The following is a 12,016-nucleotide window of genomic DNA, read 5'->3' as shown; positions in this document are numbered from 1 at the left end:
CCGAAATGGTTCACGGTCCCGATGTTCGGGTAGGTGGAGCGGTAGTGAAGTAGAGCCTGCACGAACATCGCCTGACGAGGTACCACACCATATAGACCTTCAAAAAGTTCAATCCAAATAATTTCTGTTTTCACATTTTTCTTTCCAAGTTATTGTGACCACAATCTACCCTAGTCCCTGCTAGTCCCGTGAGTATGAGTAAATGCACGATGAGCTCCTGGCCTGGGCTCCGGCCCACTTCGCGGGCCGGAGCTCCCTGGGGCTGGGTTACCACACTTGTTCACAGCAATCACCCTGCCTGTACTACACTACAGCCTACAGGTAGGACTATGGCTAGACCAAAAGCTTCAGTCTCTGTATTTTGGTTGTTCCGCTGAACTGCGTTGGCTCACTCATGGGGATTATAGTAAAATGTCAGAAATTGTTGAATAAATCCCCAGAAATGACGGTTATTCCTGTCTAGACTATGGCATGCCAATGCTGTACAGAGCACACACTTTAAAAAATCATTAAAATATCAATTTTGTGACCAAAATTACTAATTTCCATACAGTTGCAATTTATTTTTCATAAGTAACTTGGGAATAATTTTTGTATTCACTAGAGCACTCAAATACTTGAATTTTGGGCATATTTTTGTGTATGCCCTCTATTGGTGGAAAATAATATGGCAAGAAAATTTTCATTTTTTTATCTCTATTTTTATTTTTAATTAAGAAAAAAATAATTTAAAGAATCAAATTTACTTAAGCCGGCCAAGTTGTATGACGAATAGGTGTGATGGAAACTGTCAGTGTAAAAAAATCAAGCATTTGTCCCAAAGAAAAAGATAAAATAAGCCAAACATTGCCATCCTTATTTTGCCACACATGGAGATATCAGTGGCGGATCCAGGGGGGTGGCGCAGGGGGCGCGCGCCCCCCCCTAATATTTGAGAGGTACGGACGCTTGCGTCGCGTAACGTTGGGGAAGAACAATAGAAAACAAGATGGCGGCGTAAACATCGGGCAAGTCTCTTCCGTCTATTCATGATATTTTTCTCATTTTTTTTAATGAATTCTTGTCTAAAAATAAAATCCATAGCATAGAAATGTCGGAAATGAAGTTGTATCCCATGTACATGATTTAGGGCTAGATCTTTTAGAAAGAAAGTAGAAATCTCGGGGGCGAAAGTTTCAGGTTTTTTGGTGGTACATGCAAAAGTGTATGACTGAGGCCCTGGCTTCGTACTGAGAGTGACCTTACGTTAGTAAATAATTTTTACTCTCTAGAAGCCGCCTGGCTAGTCTTGCCCCCCCCCCCCCCCCCCGGAAATATTATCTGCGTGTGGTCATGCAAAATGGCATGACTGGAAATCCTACATTTTGAAAAGAGCATTTGACAGGGTCAGACTTTACCCCTTTTTCAACATTTTCTTTTATGGCGCCGGTGAAGTGCAAAAATATGTGCGCCGCTCGGCAGTGCGCCCCCCCTTTCGCCAAAAGCTGGATCCGCCTATGGATATAACTGAGAACAAGGTTATATCATAACCTTGTTTATTGAATGAGTGGGTTACCATGACATGGGTGATGTCTGACGACTGCCTAGTAGTAGTAGCCACCAGGCTGAAGCCAGCGCACAAACCCAGCGCACAGAATATATTGAAGCAAGCCAGCGCACAAATCCAGCGCACAGAGCTATCGCGATACAAACCGCCCTACACCGTATGCATAGTCTAATAGTTGCAGACCCTAAATACAGCTTAAATTCAAACGTCTCGAAGATTGTCATAATGCGCACGAAAATGGTATGCAGATAAAAGGCATAGTTATCCAAACTTACAGATGGCTGATAATATGGAATTTTAATAATGCACTATTCCACAATATGATTGCTTCAAATATTAGTATATGACTGATTTGTATAACATTTGAATATATTAAGAATTAAAGGAAGTATGTTTCTATATGACATGGCATGAATGCAGCTGAAAGTAATTGAGATCAAGAAGAATCAAACAAATTTGGTAAAATGTAAACAAAATCGGACAAGGATAACAGAGTTATGATATTCTAAAGATCCGCATTTCGGCCAGTTCTATATGCCTTAAATTTCTTCTTTAACATTCATTGGAGAAAAGTAATCTCTCCTGTATATTCCATCTTTTTGAATCATATGAATTTATGAATATTCAAATTTCCTCCCCCTAGAATAAAAAATATTGTATCAAACAAAATTTAATGCATTTGTTCATTAATTCATGGATATTATTTTAATATAAGAGACATTACATGATTTAAAAAACGACTTCATGTAAGAACATTTTATAAGCGAAACGAAAGTTGGAACACGACATCATGATAACTTCAAATGGATAGTCATGACTGCGTGCATTTTATTTTCACAAAATACTGCTGACCTCAAAATTCTCTTTTGTAAATTTGACTCTTTTGTAAATGATGTCTCTATTAGTATTATGATGAAAGAAGTTGCAACAACAAATAACTGAAGTAATGAATCAGTTCCAACTGTTTTAGTCCCAGGTAAAAATAAAGTGGTAGAAAATCATATAATAAAATACAAAAGAACGAGTGGGGATAACCGATATGATATCATCAGCCCACCTAATGAATATTCATGAAGACATTAATATCTATATCAAATTCTCAATAAAAATTACACCCCCTGCATTTCGGGGCATCGTAGACCCCGTCCCCCTTTTCTGTGCACCAATGTTCACCCCTAGATCGATTAAGTGATTATTAAAGATCAATTTGGTTGATTTTCAAGACATAAAATCGTGATTTCGATTAGCGGCGAATTTACTACCAGACCAAAGCGGAATTGTTGGAATACACGTACATAATATAGCACGCCATAATAGCAAGTGCCGTATTTTCGTCAATGCACCTCCACCTTTCGGGGCATCGTAGACCCCGTCCCCCTTTTCTGTGCACCAATGTTCACCCCTAGATCGATGAAGTTATTAATGAAGATCAATTTGGTTGATTTTCAAGACATAAAATGGTGATTTCGATTAGCGGCGAATTTATTACCAGACCAAAGTGGAATTGTTGGAATACACGTACAGTATATAATACATATATAGCACGCGCTATATTTTCGTCCTTGCACCCCCTACCTTTCGGGGCATCGTAGACCCCGTCCCCCTTTTCTGTGCACCAATGTTCACCCCTAGATCGATGAAGTGATTAATAAAGATCAATTTGGTTGATTTTCAAGACATAAAATGGTGATTTCGATTAGCGGCGAATTTATTACCAGACCAAAGTGGAATTGTTGGAATATACACGTACATAATATATATAGCACGCCATAATAGCAGGCGCCGTATTTTCGTCAATGCACCCCCACCTTTCGGGGCATCGTAGACCCCGTCCCATTTTTCTGTGCTCCAATGTTTACCCCTAGATCGATGAAGTGATTAATAAAGATCAATTTGGTTGATTTTCAAGACATAAAATGGTGATTTCGATTAGCGGCGAATTTATTACCAGACCAAAGTGGAATTGTTGGAATACACGTATATATATAGCACGCGCTATATTTTCGTCCTTGCACCCCCTACCTTTCGGGGCATCGTAGACCCCGTCCCCCTTTTCTGTGCACCAATGTTTACCCCTAGATCGATGAAGTGATTAATGAAGATCAATTTGGTTGATTTTCAAGACATAAAATGGTGATTTCGATTAGCGGCGAATTTATTACCAGACCAAAGTGGAATTGTTGGAATATACACGTACATAATATATATAGCACGCCATAATAGCAGGCGCCGTATTTTCGTCAATGCACCCCCTACCTTTCGGGGCATCGTAGACCCCGTCCCCCTTTTCTGTGCACCAATGTTTACCCCTAGATCGATGAAGTGATTAATGAAGATCAATTTGGTTGATTTTCAAGACATAAAATGGTGATTTCGATTAGCGGCGAATTTATTACCAGACCAAAGTGGAATTGTTGGAATACACGTATATAATACATATATAGCACGCGCTATATTTTCGTCCTTGCACCCCCTACCTTTCGGGGCATCGTAGACCCCGTCCCCCTTTTCTGTGCACCAATGTTCACCCCTAGATCGATGAAGTGATTAATGAAGATCAATTTGGTTGATTTTCAAGACATAAAATGGTGATTTCGATTAGCGGCGAATTTATTACCAGACCAAAGTGGAATTGTTGGAATACACGTACAGTATATAATACATATATAGCACGCGCTATATTTTCGTCCTTGCACCCCCTACCTTTCGGGGCATCGTAGACCCCGTCCCCCTTTTCTGTGCACCAATGTTCACCCCTAGATCGATGTAGTGATTAATGAAGATCAATTTGGTTGATTTTCAAGACATAAAATGGTGATTTCGATTAGCGGCGAATTTATTACCAGACCAAAGTGGAATTGTTGGAATACACGTACAGTATATAATACATATATAGCACGCGCTATATTTTCGTCCTTGCACCCCCTACCTTTCGGGGCATCGTAGACCCCGTCCTCCTTTTCTGTGCACCAATGTTTACCCCTATATAGATCGATGAAGTGATTAATGAAGATCAATTTGGTTGATTTTCAAGACATAAAATGGTGATTTCGATTAGCGGCGAATTTATTACCAGACCAAAGTGGAATTGTTGGAATACACGTATATAATACATATATAGCACGCGCTATATTTTCGTCCTTGCACCCCCTACCTTTCGGGGCATCGTAGACCCCGTCCCCCTTTTCTGTGCACCAATGTTCACCCCTAGATCGATGAAGTGATTAATGAAGATCAATTTGGTTGATTTTCAAGACATAAAATGGTGATTTCGATTAGCGGCGAATTTATTACCAGACCAAAGTGGAATTGTTGGAATACACGTACAGTATATAATACATATATAGCACGCGCTATATTTTCGTCCTTGCACCCCCTACCTTTCGGGGCATCGTAGACCCCGTCCTCCTTTTCTGTGCACCAATGTTCACCCCTAGATCGATGAAGTGATTAATGAAGATCAATTTGGTTGATTTTCAAGACATAAAATGGTGATTTCGATTAGCGGCGAATTTATTACCAGACCAAAGTGGAATTGTTGGAATATACACGTACATAATATATATAGCACGCCATAATAGCAGGCGCCGTATTTTCGTCAATGCACCCCCACCTTTCGGGGCATCGTAGACCCCGTCCCCTTTTTCTGTGCACCAATGTTCACCCCTAGATCGATGAAGTGATTAATGAAGATCAATTTGGTTGATTTTCAAGACATAAAATGGTGATTTCGATTAGCGGCGAATTTATTACCAGACCAAAGTGGAATTGTTGGAATATACACGTACATAATATATATAGCACGCCATAATAGCAGGCGCCGTATTTTCGTCAATGCACCCCCACCTTTCGGGGCATCGTAGACCCCGTCCCCTTTTTCTGTGCACCAATGTTCACCCCTAGATCGATGAAGTGATTAATAAAGATCAATTTGGTTGATTTTCAAGACATAAAATGGTGATTTCGATTAGCGGCGAATTTATTACCAGACCAAAGTGGAATTGTTGGAATACACGTACAGTATATAATACATATATAGCACGCGCTATATTTTCGTCCTTGCACCCCCTACCTTTCGGGGCATCGTAGACCCCGTCCCCCTTTTCTGTGCACCAATGTTCACCCCTAGATCGATGAAGTGATTAATAAAGATCAATTTGGTTGATTTTCAAGACATAAAATGGTGATTTCGATTAGCGGCGAATTTATTACCAGACCAAAGTGGAATTGTTGGAATATACACGTACATAATATATATAGCACGCCATAATAGCAGGCGCCGTATTTTCGTCAATGCACCCCCACCTTTCGGGGCATCGTAGACCCCGTCCCATTTTTCTGTGCACCAATGTTCACCCCTAGATCGATGAAGTGATTAATAAAGATCAATTTGGTTGATTTTCAAGACATAAAATGGTGATTTCGATTAGCGGCGAATTTATTACCAGACCAAAGTGGAATTGTTGGAATACACGTATATAATACATATATAGCACGCGCTATATTTTCGTCCTTGCACCCCCTACCTTTCGGGGCATCGTAGACCCCGTCCCCCTTTTCTGTGCACCAATGTTCACCCCTAGATCGATAAAGTGATTAATGAAGATCAATTTGGTTGATTTTCAAGACATAAAATGGTGATTTCGATTAGCGGCGAATTTATTACCAGACCAAAGTGGAATTGTTGGAATATACACGTACATAATATATATAGCACGCCATAATAGCAGGCGCCGTATTTTCGTCAATGCACCCCCACCTTTCGGGGCATCGTAGACCCCGTCCCCTTTTTCTGTGCACCAATATTCACCCCTAGATCGATGAAGTGATTAATATAGATCAATTTGGTTGATTTTCAAGACATAAAATGGTGATTTCGATTAGCGGCGAATTTATTACCAGACCAAAGTGGAATTGTTGGAATACACGTACAGTATATAATACATATATAGCACGCGCTATATTTTCGTCCTTGCACCCCCTACCTTTCGGGGCATCGTAGACCCCGTCCCCCTTTTCTGTGCACCAATGTTCACCCCTAGATCGATGAAGTGATTAATGAAGATCAATTTGGTTGATTTTCAAGACATAAAATGGTGATTTCGATTAGCGGCGAATTTATTACCAGACCAAAGTGGAATTGTTGGAATATACACGTACATAATATATATAGCACGCCATAATAGCAGGCGCCGTATTTTCGTCAATGCACCCCCACCTTTCGGGGCATCGTAGACCCCGTCCCCTTTTTCTGTGCACCAATGTTCACCCCTAGATCGATGAAGTGATTAATAAAGATCAATTTGGTTGATTTTCAAGACATAAAATGGTGATTTCGATTAGCGGCGAATTTATTACCAGACCAAAGTGGAATTGTTGGAATACACGTATATATATAGCACGCGCTATATTTTCGTCCTTGCACCCCCTACCTTTCGGGGCATCGTAGACCCCGTCCCCCTTTTCTGTGCACCAATGTTTACCCCTAGATCGATGAAGTGATTAATGAAGATCAATTTGGTCGATTTTCAAGACATAAAATGGTGATTTCGATTAGCGGCGAATTTATTACCAGACCAAAGTGGAATTGTTGGAATATACACGTACATAATATATATAGCACGCCATAATAGCAGGCGCCGTATTTTCGTCAATGCACCCCCACCTTTCGGGGCATCGTAGACCCCGTCCCCTTTTTCTGTGCACCAATGTTTACCCCTAGATCGATGAAGTGATTAATGAAGATCAATTTGGTTGATTTTCAAGACATAAAATGGTGATTTCGATTAGCGGCGAATTTATTACCAGACCAAAGTGGAATTGTTGGAATACACGTATATAATACATATATAGCACGCGCTATATTTTCGTCCTTGCACCCCCTACCTTTCGGGGCATCGTAGACCCCGTCCCCCTTTTCTGTGCACCAATGTTCACCCCTAGATCGATGTAGTGATTAATGAAGATCAATTTGGTTGATTTTCAAGACATAAAATGGTGATTTCGATTAGCGGCGAATTTTTACCAGACCAAAGTGGAATTGTTGGAATATACACGTACATAATATATATAGCACGCCATAATAGCAGGCGCCGTATTTTCGTCAATGCACCCCCACCTTTCGGGGCATCGTAGACCCCGTCCCTTTTTTCTGTGCACCAATGTTCACCCCTAGATCGATGAAGTGATTATTGAAGATCAATTTGGTTGATTTTCAAGACATAAAATGGTGATTTCGATTAGCGGCGAATTTATTACCAGACCAAAGTGGAATTGTTGGAATACACGTACAGTATATAATACATATATAGCACGCGCTATATTTTCGTCCTTGCACCCCCTACCTTTCGGGGCATCGTAGACCCCGTCCCCCTTTTCTGTGCACCAATGTTCACCCCTAGATCGATGTAGTGATTAATGAAGATCAATTTGGTTGATTTTCAAGACATAAAATGGTGATTTCGATTAGCGGCGAATTTATTACCAGACCAAAGTGGAATTGTTGGAATACACGTATATAATACATATATAGCACGCGCTATATTTTCGTCCTTGCACCCCCTACCTTTCGGGGCATCGTAGACCCCGTCCCCCTTTTCTGTGCACCAATGTTCACCCCTAGATCGATGAAGTGATTAATGAAGATCAATTTGGTTGATTTTCAAGACATAAAATGGTGATTTCGATTAGCGGCGAATTTATTACCAGACCAAAGTGGAATTGTTGGAATACACGTATATAATACATATATAGCACGCGCTATATTTTCGTCCTTGCACCCCCTACCTTTCGGGGCATCGTAGACCCCGTCCCCCTTTTCTGTGCACCAATGTTCACCCCTAGATCGATGTAGTGATTAATGAAGATCAATTTGGTTGATTTTCAAGACATAAAATGGTGATTTCGATTAGCGGCGAATTTATTACCAGACCAAAGTGGAATTGTTGGAATACACGTATATAATACATATATAGCACGCGCTATATTTTCGTCCTTGCACCCCCTACCTTTCGGGGCATCGTAGACCCCGTCCCCCTTTTCTGTGCACCAATGTTCACCCCTAGATCGATGAAGTGATTAATGAAGATCAATTTGGTTGATTTTCAAGACATAAAATGGTGATTTCGATTAGCGGCGAATTTATTACCAGACCAAAGTGGAATTGTTGGAATATACACGTACATAATATATATAGCACGCCATAATAGCAGGCGCCGTATTTTCGTCAATGCACCCCCACCTTTCGGGGCATCGTAGACCCCGTCCCCCTTTTCTGTGCACCAATGTTCACCCCTAGATCGATGAAGTGATTAATAAAGATCAATTTGGTTGATTTTCAAGACATAAAATGGTGATTTCGATTAGCGGCGAATTTATTACCAGACCAAAGTGGAATTGTTGGAATACACGTACAGTATATAATACATATATAGCACGCGCTATATTTTCGTCCTTGCACCCCCTACCTTTCGGGGCATCGTAGACCCCGTCCCCCTTTTCTGTGCACCAATGTTCACCCCTAGATCGATGTAGTGATTAATGAAGATCAATTTGGTTGATTTTCAAGACATAAAATGGTGATTTCGATTAGCGGCGAATTTATTACCAGACCAAAGTGGAATTGTTGGAATACACGTATATAATACATATATAGCACGCGCTATATTTTCGTCCTTGCACCCCCTACCTTTCGGGGCATCGTAGACCCCGTCCCCCTTTTCTGTGCACCAATGTTAACCCCTAGATCGATGAAGTGATTAATGAAGATCAATTTGGTTGATTTTCAAGACATAAAATGGTGATTTCGATTAGCGGCGAATTTATTACCAGACCAAAGTGGAATTGTTGGAATACACGTATATAATACATATATAGCACGCGCTATATTTTCGTCCTTGCACCCCCTACCTTTCGGGGCATCGTAGACCCCGTCCCCCTTTTCCGTGCACCAATGTTCACCCCTAGATCGATGAAGTGATTAATGAAGATCAATTTGGTTGATTTTCAAGACATAAAATGGTGATTTCGATTAGCGGCGAATTTATTACCAGACCAAAGTGGAATTGTTGGAATATACACGTACATAATATATATAGCACGCCATAATAGCAGGCGCCGTATTTTCGTCAATGCACCCCCACCTTTCGGGGCATCGTAGACCCCGTCCCCCTTTTCTGTGCACCAATGTTCACCCCTAGATCGATGAAGTGATTAATAAAGATCAATTTGGTTGATTTTCAAGACATAAAATGGTGATTTCGATTAGCGGCGAATTTATTACCGGACCAAAGTGGAATTGTTGGAATACACGTATATATATAGCACGCGCTATATTTTCGTCCTTGCACCCCCTACCTTTCGGGGCATCGTAGACCCCGTCCCCCTTTTCTGTGCACCAATGTTTACCCCTAGATCGATGAAGTGATTATTAAAGATCAATTTGGTTGATTTTCAAGACATAAAATGGTGATTTCGATTAGCGGCGAATTTATTACCAGACCAAAGTGGAATTGTTGGAATATACACGTACATAATATATATAGCACGCCATAATAGCAGGCGCCGTATTTTCGTCAATGCACCCCCTACCTTTCGGGGCATCGTAGACCCCGTCCCCCTTTTCTGTGCACCAATGTTTACCCCTAGATCGATGAAGTGATTAATGAAGATCAATTTGGTTGATTTTCAAGACATAAAATGGTGATTTCGATTAGCGGCGAATTTATTACCAGACCAAAGTGGAATTGTTGGAATACACGTATATAATACATATATAGCACGCGCTATATTTTCGTCCTTGCACCCCCTACCTTTCGGGGCATCGTAGACCCCGTCCCCCTTTTCTGTGCACCAATGTTCACCCCTAGATCGATGAAGTGATTAATGAAGATCAATTTGGTTGATTTTCAAGACATAAAATGGTGATTTCGATTAGCGGCGAATTTATTACCAGACCAAAGTGGAATTGTTGGAATACACGTACAGTATATAATACATATATAGCACGCGCTATATTTTCGTCCTTGCACCCCCTACCTTTCGGGGCATCGTAGACCCCGTCCCCCTTTTCTGTGCACCAATGTTCACCCCTTGATCGATGTAGTGATTAATGAAGATCAATTTGGTTGATTTTCAAGACATAAAATGGTGATTTCGATTAGCGGCGAATTTATTACCAGACCAAAGTGGAATTGTTGGAATACACGTACAGTATATAATACATATATAGCACGCGCTATATTTTCGTCCTTGCACCCCCTACCTTTCGGGGCATCGTAGACCCCTTTTCTGTGCACCAATGTTCACCCCTAGATCGATGAAGTGATTAATAAAAATCAACTTGGTTGATTTTCAAGACATAAAATGGTGATTTCGATTAGCGGCGAATTTATTACCAGACCAAAGTGGAATTGTTGGAATATACACGTACATAATATATATAGCACGCCATAATAGCAGGCGCCGTATGTTCGTCAATGCACCCCCACCTTTCGGGGCATCGTAGACCCCGTCCCCTTTTTCTGTGCACCAATCTATGAGAATAATAATAAAAGTAACAATAATTAAAATTCAGTAATCCAATTTATATAGCGATTCATACATCGGAACGATTATAAGCGCACTACGGATGCCATTAGACTAATTACAGCAAGAATGCAAAAGATATTCGTTCGACCCAACCCATTCGATTTTTCTATAATATGATATTGATGATTAACAAAAGTGTATGAATATCAATAAAAATCTAACACTGATTCTAAAAATGGTAACTACTGAACTTCCTTTGCCCAAATTGGGAAGATATATCAATGACTTTGGAACTATTTTTTTACTGTGGCGGAAAAATTAGGGCTATTTTACTGTTTCAATTGACGAATTTAATAGTTGTATTCCAACAATTCCGGTTTGGTCTGGTAATAAATTCGCCGCTAATCGAAATCACGATTTTATTTCTTGAAAACAACCAAATTGATCTTTATTAATCACTTCATGGATCTAGGGGTGAACATTGGTGCACAGAAAAGGGGGACGGGGTCTACGATGCCCCGAAAGGTGGGGGTGCATTGACGAAAATCACTGAACTAGAGATACGTATCTCTAGTTCAGTGACGAAAATACGGCACTTGCTATTATGGCGTGCTATATTATGTACGTGTATTCAAACAATTCCGCTTTGGTCTGGTAATAAATTCGCCGCTAATCGAAATCAGGATTTTATTTCTTGAAAATCAACCAAATTGATCTTTATTAATCACTTTATCGATCTAGGGGTGAACATTGGTGCACAGAAAAGGGGGACGGGGTTTACGATGCCCCGAAAGGTGGGGGTGCATTGACGAAAATACGGCACTTGCTATTATGGCGTGCTATATTATGTACGTGTATTCAAACAATTCCGCTTTGGTCTGGTAATACATTCGCCGCTAATCGAAATCACGATTTTATTTCTTGAAAATCAACCAAATTGAT

Source organism: Lytechinus pictus, chromosome 6 (genome assembly GCF_037042905.1).
Source record: "Lytechinus pictus isolate F3 Inbred chromosome 6, Lp3.0, whole genome shotgun sequence".
Lineage (NCBI taxonomy): Eukaryota > Metazoa > Echinodermata > Echinoidea > Temnopleuroida > Toxopneustidae > Lytechinus > Lytechinus pictus.
The sequence above is the reverse complement of the archived record's forward strand: the minus strand, read 5'-3'. Positions refer to the sequence as shown.